The sequence below is a fragment of the Pongo pygmaeus genome, chromosome 7 (assembly GCF_028885625.2).
Source record: "Pongo pygmaeus isolate AG05252 chromosome 7, NHGRI_mPonPyg2-v2.0_pri, whole genome shotgun sequence".
Lineage (NCBI taxonomy): Eukaryota > Metazoa > Chordata > Mammalia > Primates > Hominidae > Pongo > Pongo pygmaeus.
This window is the reverse complement of record NC_072380.2, coordinates 154104796-154116306: the sequence shown is the minus strand read 5'-3', so window position 1 is coordinate 154116306 and position 11511 is coordinate 154104796. Positions and strand designations below refer to the sequence as shown.

General features: G+C 49.9%; 1 pseudogene; it reads left to right on the top strand.

Moving 5' to 3' along the window:
• Nucleotides 1–1473: 1473 nt before the first annotated feature.
• LOC129042707 (uncharacterized) lies at nucleotides 1474–2521 on the top strand (annotated as a pseudogene).
• Nucleotides 2522–11511: the final 8990 nt, after the last annotated feature.

Genomic DNA, 11511 nt, shown 5'->3' with positions numbered 1-11511 from the left:
AGCCAGGGACAAGCACACTGTTGTGTGCTCCTCGGAGACAGGAGTCAGTGTCTGCACACTTTGTAGACTCATCAAGCTATCAGCACTTCAGGTGTTTGCAAGCAAAGCCCTTCTTAGCGTGCAGGTCAGTGTGCGGACCCCAGATGAGGGGACCGCGGGGGCTGGGGTCCAAGGTCAGTACAGTCGCTTTCTGGAGCTGCCTTCCCGGGAGGCAGGTGTGGGTGACCAGGGCTCTGGCGGTGCGTTTGGGCCCGGCCTGGCCACAGCGAGGACCAGGTCGCCACATCTTTAGCCTCAACCCCTCCCTTGCACTGAGATTATTTCCAGATTGCACTCACTTGAAACTGTCCGTGTCATCACCTTGTGTCTTAAGGGAAGCCGAGAAGAAGGGCAGGCGGGAAGGCTGTCTTGTCTGCAAAGCGCCATCGCGCCCACAGCTTGTGTTGGTCAGGCTGCAGCTCAGGTGTCTGTGGCTTCTAACCTTGTACCTCAGATAGATGCAGTACCAAGGCGGGGCTGGGGACGCCGGTCAGTGTCAAAGGGGAGGTGCTGTGGCTGGCAGCCTTGCCCGAGAGGGACGAGGAGGCCGTGCGGGTGCTCCCTGGGGAAGCTGGCCAGCCGGCCAGCCATCCAGTGCTGAGGACGCAGCTGGAGTTGGGCTCATGGCACCCTTCGGGTGTGGGCTGTGCAGGCTGGTGGCCCGGGTGCCTCTGCACGCTGACTGGAGTGTTAGGCAGGGTGTGTTGGTTGGTCGAGTCTCGTGTAATGCGCAAAGACCAGTTACCAAACTAGGGTAATGTCGGTCTCATTTGTGGTGGTTTTGTTCCCTATACAAGTCAGCTAAGTAAAGACTCTTTTAATGAGCTTCCCCTTGACACATGGCAGAAGTTTCCAGGTGCAGGAATGCGAGCTGGTGGGAAGGGGCAGAGGCCGTGAGCGCTCAGCTGGGCCGGCCTGCCTGTGCCCCCTTTCCTGGGTCTGTCGGCAGACTGGCATCATGCGTTCCCTGGTGGCTGAAGAGCTAGCTTTGGAGTGTTGTTTTACTCACTCTCAGGCAGGGGCCTTAGCTGGAATCATCCAAACTGCCACTGAACACGCCAGCGCTGTGTGCTGCCTCTTGGTCACCTGCCCTTGAAAGCCTCAGGCCCCCGGGAGAAGCACTCTGTCCAGTCCTGTCCCCGGGGGGAGGCAGGGCCACTGAGCCCTCCTCAGATGGTTAGTGGCTCCCAACAGCCCTCAGGAGGTGTTTCTTGAAGGCCCCAGGTGTGGAGGACTTGCTCTGTGACCACCTAGAACCCCAGAGCTGAACAGGAAGCCATCCTTGCAGCAACAAGAAGGCCGGAAGCGGGGCTGCAGGCCACCCTCGGCTCTCCCACCGCTGGGGCGGTGATGTTCGGGTGACATGTTTGAAAAATACTCTCAAAGATACAAACTGTTCCCTTCTATGGGTAATGGTTTGTGCAGCCACCAGCGATGGCGGCCCCTATTAGAGACCAGGTTTGTAAAACACCAAATATTGCTGTCCACACTAGACATCAACCGGCTTCAGAAAAGATGGACACCTTTTCCCACGCTGTTTCGCTTCTTAACTTTGGTCCAGCTTTAGCCACCACACAGCGTGCGAGGGACTGTTGCTGCGGAGTCAGCCTCGTTTGTCCCTCTGCCTCCCACCAGCACGCGCCGCTTCTGAGAGACACCAGCTCCCTGCCTCCAAGCCTGGTGCCACAGGCCTGTCGTGAGGGACCCCTGCTTCCGAGAGCTCCTGGGAGGGGTTCTGCCCTTCACCACCTGGGAGAGGTGTCAGTTCAGTTCCGAGTTGAACAAAGCCCGTGCACACAGCATGTTGGGGACCCAGCCTAAAGTTCTTGTCACCTCCTCATGCAAAGCCAGCCATCACTCTCTGGCCAGAGCTCAAGGTGGCCCCTTGGCCAGCCCCTCCTTGGGTCCTTCAGGGGGACTGAGCACCCTTCCTAGCGGCATCCCTTGCCCTCCACAGGGCTGCCAGGGGCACGTCGCTCTGTGCCGTGGACTGAGACCATCCCCTGGTGACAGAATGACCCGTTTGTAGGAAATGCCTCATTGCCAATGAAACTCCCCAGGCATCTCGGAACGAAACTATTTAGTTCCATTGTGAACTGGCCACAGGACAGCTTTTTATCAACTTATTAAGTTGGAGCACTATAATAGCTCTTGCTGATTTAGCAATGGTGTTAAGTGTGTGTTAAACACATAATGTTACGTTTTATGAGGAGGAGGTCGTAAGGAAGTGTCGTGTCTCTCATGACTTTTCTATTAGTTGGGTAACAGTGGCCTCATGTTTGTGTCTGTGTGTACACAGAGCCCTTGGGTTCTGCTCTGTTTCTTTGCCAGCTGAATGTTTGTGGCATGCGCTGCTGTCCGCGCGCCTCTGTCCTGCACAGGGTTCGGCTGTGCAGTGCCCTGATTTCCTCCATGCACACAGAACCTCCTTGCGTCTGTTCTCTGTTCCTCTGTGGCTGACTCAATAAACTTTTCCCTCTGACATGATGATGTGGGTGTGTCTGTCACTTCCCTGTAGTCTCCTGCCCTCTGCCTTCCTGGAGCCTAGTGGGTCTAGTGGGCTGTCTGAGGCCTGCGGAGGGGAGCCGGGCCTAAGTACCAGAGCATTTGTTTCCCAGCGGCCCCACCAGCTGGTAAATCTGGGGCCTGTCCCTGGAACCCACACACAGGCCCGCTCAGGCGGGGTTGAGGCCTGGGCCTTCTGCAGGCCTGTTCTGGTGGAGCTGGGGTGGGGCCCGCGGTCTACCTCTGCTGAAGGGTCCCTGACTGTCCCTGGAGCCAGTGTCTTAAGGAGGCAGTCTGCTTGCTGTTGCTGCCAGCAGGAGTGGCCACGCTGGGCTGAGGATGGGGTGGCCCAGTGTGTGCACCTGGCTTTGCCGCCCCAGGCGACATACGGGGTCCTGGGGCTGCTGGAAGAGCGCTCCACTGACCTTCCTACAGGCAGAGTGAGACATCTCTGTCCTCTGGCACCCCACTGAGGGCTGTGACTGGCAGCTGGCAGTGGAGGAAATGAAAGGGAGGGGACTTGCCCCGGGTTACCCAGCTGCTGGGGTTTGAATCCGGAAGCGAGTTTTCTTCAGTGGCTCTTCTGATTTGTGGGGCGTGGAAGGGGTCCCAGCAGGGTCGGGGTGTGGGGTAGAAGGGATCTGCTCAGACTAGGGAGAAAGGGACGAGGGACTTTGATAGTTGGGGGGGTGTCACCACGGGGCTCCTGGATGGGACCTGCGTAGTTGGGGGCCCACGGAAGCCAGGAGCCTCCGGACCTGGGGACAAGTCCCGGCTGGGCCACTCTGGCGCTGTTACCTGGGCGCCCTGCTGCAAAACGCAGGCTGATCGCTCTGTGGTGGGGACTAAAGGGATGGTCGCGGTCCTTCGGCCAGACGGGAGTGGGGCGGAGAGCCAGGGCCGCCCAGACTGCACCCAAGACCCCATTTGCCCTCCGGGACCTCGCTTGCCCTCTGGGACCTTGCCCGGGACCCTGCCCGGCGCCCTGACTGACGCGAACCCCCGGCGTCCCCTGTCGTCCTCCCGGTGCGCACGGTCCGGCCCCGCCCCGCCCCGCCCCGCCCCGCCCCGCCCCGCCGTCCCTGGCAGGGAGGGGCTATGGAAACCTCCGCCCACCACGGCACGCCCCGCGCCCCAGACTCGGGGCTGCGCTTTGGGAACACAGGTGGAGGCCCAGGGCGCAGAGGGGGGCGGGACCCAAAATCCAGGCGGTTCCCTCCCAGGTGGAGGAGGTGGCGAGCGAGAACAGCTTCCTGCAGGGGACGCCCGGCCCCCGCGCCGCAATCCCGCCGCGGACACGGAGACGCTCCCCGCCCCGGGACAGGCCTGGAGCAGTGGGAGCCCGAGATGCCGGGAGCCCCGCAACCCGGTGGCTGCCCGGGGCCCAGTGCCTGTGGGCGGGGAGATGGAATGGGCACCCCACGAGGACCCCCGCCCCCGGGTGGTGGGCGGCCGTGACGGCGGCGCAGGGGCCAGGGGCGTGTGTTCCCCCGCCCGCCCCACCGCCTCACCTGGCGCGCGGGTGCCTGGCCCACCTGAGCGAGCACCAGACCTACACCCCGTCAACGCTCCCCCCGAGCGACCAGGCTAGGAGGGAACACCCGGCGCTGCGCCCCTTTCCTGGCCTTTCCCCAGGATGCTCACCAAGGATGAGCCCTGCGTACCCAGCGGCCATCACGGGGCAAGAAGAAGTCGCCAAGACAGAATCAGTGCCCCAGGCCTCCCAACCCGCAGTCTTTGTTTGTTTGTTCTTTTTGAGACGGAGTCTCACTTTGTCGCCCAGGCTGGAGTGCAATGGTGCGACCTCAGCTCACTGCAACCTCTGCCTCCCAGGTTCAAGCGATTCTCCCGCCTCAGCCTCCCGAGTAGCTGGGATAATTGACACCCGCACCCGGCTAATTTTTGTACTTTTAGTACAGGTGGGGTCTCACCATGTTGGCCAGGCTGGTCTCGAACTCCTGACTCAAGTGATCTGCCCGCCTCGGTCTCCCAAAGTGCTGGGATTACAAGCGTGAGCCACGGCGCCCGGCCCGTCTTCACATCTTTGTCTCCACACTACTAATGTTAATTTTTTTAAAACGAAATTTGAACCACTATGCAGAGTTTTGCAACCTACATTTTTTGTTGTTGTTTAGCAAAATATCTTCAACTTTCCTTGTTCCTGCATGTAGACCTACTGCATTCTGTAATAGCTGTTAGCATTCCAGGGTGTAACTTCTTTTTCTTTTTTTTTCTTTGAGACAGGGTCTCCCTCTGTTGCCCAGGCTGGAGTGCCCAAGGTTGATTGTGGCTCACTGAAGCATCTTGGGCTCTGGCCATCTTCCCGCCTCAGCCAATTAAATAGCTGGGACTGAAGGTGCACACGGCCATGGGCTGCTTTTTTTTTTTTTTTTTTTTTTTTTGGTAGAAATAGGGTTTCCCTATGTTGTCCGGGCTGGTCTCACACTCCTGGGCTCAAGCAGTCCTCCTGCCTCGCTCAGCCTCCTAAAGTTCTGGGATTACAGGTATGAGCCACCGTGCCCGGTCTTGTTTGCCCATTTTTAAATTGAGCTGTTCATCTTGTTACTGATATGTAAAAACTCTATATATTTTGGATGAAAATTCTTTGTCAGATATAGTATTGCAAATATTTTTTTTTCCTTAATGATATTGATAAAGTCCAATTTATCCATTTTTTCTTTAGTGTTTAGCTTTTTTGTGTGCTCTCTCTAGAAAAATCTTTGCACCAAGGTGGCAAAGATGTGCTTGTTTCCAGAGCTTCTAGCTTTACATTTAGGTGGGTGAGCCACCTTGAGTTAAATTATGTATAGTGAGGTTAAGTGTTGAGCTGCTTCCCTTTTCCATACATTTATCCAGTCGTTGGAGCACCATTTGCTGAACAGACTTTCGTTACTGAATTGTCTTGGAATTTTGTTTTTGTATAGTCAACTGACTTTACGCTTGCACATCTAGACCCTACGTTTTGTTCCATTGATTTAATTATCTATATTTATGTCAAATCCTGCTCTGTTTTAATTACTATAGCTTTTTAGTAAAGCATAAAGGTATATGAGTCCTCTAGCTTGAGCCATCTCACCTGGCTTGATCTTCTTTTTGAAGGTTATCTTAAATATTCTACTTTGCATTTCCATATATGTTATAATCAAATTCTCAATTTCTTTTTAAAAAATTATGTTAGCATTTTGATTGGGATTAAATTGAATCTATCAGATCAATTTGGAGATAACTAACATCTTTATAATATTTAATCTCCCAGTCCATGAAAATGGTATATCTTTTATTTCAGTCTTTTTTTGTCTCAGCAATGTTTTTGAGTTTTCAGTCTTTTACATCATTCATTAAATTTATTTCTGTTGAATGTGTTTTTTTATGCTACTGTATTTTAAACGTTTACAAGTTGTTTGCTGTTAGAATATAGTAATGTAATGATTGTAATATTGACCTTGTATCCAGTACCTTATAGAAAAAACTAGAAAAATATTCTAGTTTTTAAAATAGATTCTTTAGGATTTATATAAATGGTCTTGCCGTCTTCTAATAAATCCAGTACAATCATCTTTTTTTCCCCCTCAATGTTCTGCTGAGCCAGTACAATCTTTATGCCCTTTCTTTTTCCCCCTATTGCCCTGGCTAGAATCTCTAGTACAATGTTAATAGGAAGGGGGAAAGTGAATATCCCTGCCTTGTTCCCATTCTTGGGGGAAAGCAATTTGTCTTTCACCATTAAGTATGATGCTTACTGTGGGTTTCTTGTAAATGTTCTTTATCAATTTGAGGAAGTTCCCTTTTTCTGCATCTATTGAGATGATCGTTATGGCTTTTCTCCATTGTTCTACTGATATGTTAAGTTACATTGATTGAGTTTTGAATGTTAAATTCACCTTGCATTTTGCAACCCCACTTGGTCATGATATATTAATCTTTAAAAATATTGCTGGATTCGATCTGCTAATATTTTGTTTAAGAATGTTGCATCTGTGGTGGTTTTTTTGTTTTATTTTGTTTTTGGGTTTTTTTGTTTGTTTGTTTGTTTTTTTTGAGACAGAGTTTCGCTCTTCTTGTCCAGGCTGAAGTGCAATGGCGTGATCTTAGCTCACCACAACCTCTGACTCCCAGGTTCAAGCAATTCTCCTGCCTCAGCCTCCCAAGTAGCTGGGATTACAGGCATGCGCCACCACACCTGGCTAATTTTTTTTGTATTTTTAGTAGAGACAGGGCTTCTCCATGTTGGTCAGGCTGGTCTCAAACTCCCGACCTCAGGTGATCCGCCCGCCTCAGCCTCCCAAATTGCTGGGATTACAGGCGTGAGCCACCATGCCTGGCCCTTTTGTTGTTGTTAATTTAGGTTTTTGAGGAACAGGTGGTGTTTGGTTACATGGGTAAGTTCCTTGGCGGTGATTTGAGATTTTTGTGTACCATCACCCGAGCAGTGTACACTGTACCCAGTGTGTAATCTTTCATCCCTTGCCCCTCTCTCACCCTTCCCCGCCGAGTACCCAAAGTCCATTGTATCATTCTTATGCCTTTGCATCCTCGTAGCTTAGCTCGCCATATCAGTGAGAACATATGATGTTCTCCATCACTTAGAATAATGGTCTCCAATTCCATCCCGTTTGCTGTGGATACCATTATTTCATTCCTTTTTATGGCTGAGTAGTATTCCATGATGTAAATACACCACATTTTCTTTATCCACTCGCTGGTTGGTGGGCATTTGGGCTAGTTCCATATTTTTGCAATTGCGAATTGTGCCGCTATAAATATGCATGTGCAAGTGACTTTTTCATATCATGACTTATTTTCCTCTGGGTAGATACCCCAGGAATTTTGCATCTATGTTTCTGATGGAAATTGATCTATAATTTTATTTTCCTGTAAGATCTTTGTCAACTATAGGTTCATGCTGGTCTCCTAAAATGAGTTTGGAAGGGTTCTCTCCTCTTCTATTCTTCTGAAAGGGTTTCTGTAAATTCTATTATGCCATAGTTAAGAGTTTGTTAGAATTAACTAGTGAAAGCAATTGAGCCTAGAGATCTCGTCTTTCTGGGAGATTTCTTCTTTCTGAGAGATTTTTGACTACAAACCAATTTCCTTTATAGACTTAAGACTCCTCAGATTTTATTCCTCCTTGTGTTGGTTTCATAAAGTTATTTTTAAGAAATTTGCATATTTTAAACTAGTTATTCATAATATCCTTGTGATGTATGTAAGATTTGTATCTCACTTCATTCCTGATACTGGAATGAGATTCGTGCATGTGTGTGTTTTTCTTCATCAGTCTTGATAGGGGTTATCAATTAGAGAATGAACTTTTGGCTTTGCTGATTGTTTTCCCTTTCATTGAGTTTTGGTCTTTATTATTACCTTCCTTATTTTATTTAAACATGCTTTTATTTTTCTACATTCTTATGATTAAAATTTAGATAGCTGATTTGAAACCTTTCTGCTAATAGAGGCATTTAAAGTTATAATTGTTCTCCTTAGCTACATCTCATACATTTTGGTTTTTAATTTTCTTTAAAAATGAAGAGATAGCATCTGCCTATGTTGCCCAGGCTGGTCTCGAACTCCTGGGCTCAAGGGATCCTCCTGCCTTGGCCTCCCAAAGTGCTAGGATTATAGGCATGCACCACCATGGCCTGCATCCCATACATTCGGATATATTGTGTTTTCACTATCATTCAGTTCAAAATATTTTCTAATTTCCTTTGTGTTTCTTCTTTGACTGATTGGGTTATTTTGAAGTATGTTGTTTAATCTCCCAACGTAATTTTAATTTTGAGTTTTTAGGCATATTATCACTGTTGATATGCCATTCCATGTCTGTGTGGTCAGAGAACACAGTCTGTAATATTTAAATCTTCAAATTTATTTTATAGCCCAGCATGTGATCCAGCTTAACGAACGTTCCATGTGCACGTGACAAGAATGGATATTCTGCTGTTGTTGGCTGTAGTGTTCTGTGTCAGGTCAGGCTGGTTGACAGTGTTGTTAAATCTATATCCTTGCTAATTTTTTCTTTACTTTTTCTAGTGTTAAAATCTCTATGATTGTGGATTTTGTCTATTTTCTCCTATAGTTCTACCATGCTTGCTTCATATCTCTTAAATCTCTTATTATTAGTTAATTCATCTTCGTGATGAATTGACCTTATTATTATGCTTTCCCTGTTTCTTGTAGTATACCATGAAGTATGTTTTGTCTGATAGTAATATAACCATACCAGCTTTTTAATACTTACTGTTGGCATAGTAAAACTTTTTCTTTGTTTTCAGACAGGGTCTCACTCTGCTCACTCTGTCACCCAGGCTGAGTGAGTGCAGTGACATGATCACAGTTCACTGCAGCATTGACCTCCCAGGCTCAAGCGATCCTCCCACCACCTCAGCCCCGTGAGTAGCTGGGTCTGCACCACCACATCCAGCTAATTTTGTAATGTTTTTATAGAGATGGGGGTCTCACTGTGTTGCCCAGGCTGGTCCCGAATTCCTGGGCTCAAGTGATCCTCCTGCCTAAGCTTCCCAAAGTGCTAGGATTATAGGTGTGAGCCACCACATCCAGCCTAAAACTTTTTTCATGCTTCTACTCTTATCTCATTTGTGTTTTTATATTTAAAGTGAGTCACTTGTAGACAACTTATGGTTGAGTTTCCTTTTAGATCTAGTTTGACAACCTCTGCCTTTTAATTGGAGTGTTGCATCCATTTACACTGAACATAATTATCAATATGGTTAGGTTGAAGTCTACCATCTTGCTACTTATTTTCTACCTGTCACATCTGGCTTTTTGTTCCTCTGTCACTGCTTTCCTGTCTTTTTGGTGAATCTTTTTTAATATTTCATTTTGTAGCCATCCCTGTGGGGGTGTCAGTGATGCTCGGGCTCCACTAACTGCACCATTGTCCTACTCCATCTCCTTTGAGCCTCCTGTCAACCTCTGCACACATGGCCTCAGCCCCTAGCGCTGGATGACCACCATTAGACCCAGCAGAACCGTAGCAGTGGTTTGCTGGCCCAGCACCTAGAGCTGCAGAATACGCTCCCTTGACCCTCAGGGAAAGATGCAGAGCTAGTGAGACTTACTCTCCTCTACCACCAAAGTAAGGTGAGTTTACCCCCTCCCTCATCCCAGGATCCTCCCTGAATGGGCCAGGGGCTGCTGCTAACACATCTCAGGACCGCCAGCTTCGGCCCCGCTCCCAGCGCCTTGTTAAAGGTGAGAGCACTAGCGGAAAGAAAGGCTGCACGTCAGGGCAAGAGCAGCTTCTGAGGGCCTCTCCAAGCCCAGCCCTGCTTCCTTGGCAGTGAGGTATGCCCCCAACCTCCACTTTGCTCTTAGTACTGGGGCCAACGTATCCTGGGTGTAAAATGGGGATGATCCTCTCCATGCCACGGGGTCCTGAGGATCATACACAACAGTGCCCCTAAAGCGCCTGGCACAGCACCTGACTGGAGCACACGGGCAACACACAGGCAACAAACAGGAGCTGGAAGAGTTTCCTGTGGCTGCCAGAACAAACACCACAAACCAGGCGTGGTGGTGGGGGGTCATGCACCCGACATTTATTTTCTCACCGTTCTGGAGGCCAGAAGTCTGAGATCCAGGTGCTGGCAGGGCCACACCCCCTCTGAGGGCTCTGGGGAAAGAAGCGTCCTAGCCTCTTCCAGCTCCCCGTGGCTCCAGGATCCTGGGCTTGTGGCTGCGTTGCTTCTGCCTCTGCCTCTGCCTCTGTCTTCACGTGGCCTGTCCCCATGTGTCTTTTCCTCCTCAGGACATTTGTCATTGGATTTAGGGCCCACCCAGAATCCAGGAGGGGCTCATCTTCAGATCCTTAATGACATCTACAGAGACCCTTTATCTAATCTAAATAAGGTCAGATCCACAGGTCCCGGGGATTAGGACATGGACATATGTTTTTGAGGGCGTCATTCAACCCGCAACAGGAGCCATCACATTCTCATTTCTCCTTAATGTTCTCAACGGGCCCAGCACACAGGCCAGGATGGAGCATTCTCTGAGGTGTTCCTGGGAGCCCAGCAACAGACTGGGTGTTCAGTGTGCCCCTGTCGGGCTCCATGTGGGCCCTGCAAGAAGGAACCACCCCCGTTTTATGGGGGGTTCAGGGCTTGTGGCCAGATCTGCAGCTAGGCCTGGGTCAGGCTCCCATCCGGCCCCAGCGCATCTGCCGTGCCCGTGACCCTGGGCTGTGTCTTTAAGAATCCACCAAGATTCCTGGACAGATGATAACTGCAGAGCTCCCCCGAGTCCTGTGCGCACCTCGGCTCACACTGCAGCTCAGCGGCAGCAACGCGGGTGACAGAAACCAGCTGTGTCTGTGAGCCTCTGCCCCACCTTCTGGGGGATGGCACAGTATTGCTCCAAGACATGCAAAGAGCTGCGGGCAGCAGAGACGGTGAGGCAACCCTGCCGCACTCTCCAACCATGCCCTCCTCAGCCATGCAGAGAAAGCACCCCTTCATCTGTGCAAGGAATCCTCAAGAAGCAGACAAAATTCATGCACTTTTAATTCAGATGTTACATTCACATGCAGTGCTAAGGGCTGTCCTTTGAAAACAGCTCAGGTAGACACATCTTCCAAGAACAAATCGTAGAAATGTTACCAGGCGATTGTCTTTACAACCTCTGCATCAGTGATGGGGACTTGGGGCAAGCTTTTGGTTGGCGTTGTGAACGGTGCCAGCTCCCTAAAGCAAGCTTTCTTTTCTGTTGTTTGAAATACGGCAGGAGAACTGAAATTCTATTAAACTATACTGGTTTCCGGTTCAAGAGAAATACTTTTTTGCACCAATTTAATTCAGGTTTCTAAAGCCGAGGCAGGGATGCTATCACAGTCTGTTGAATGAATTCCAGCTCATATGGGGCCTTTCCGTGACAAATCATTCCTAATGGAATCTCTCCAAAGCACAGGGGAAAAAATCGAAGGCATCAAAGTGCCCTTTCCATTTC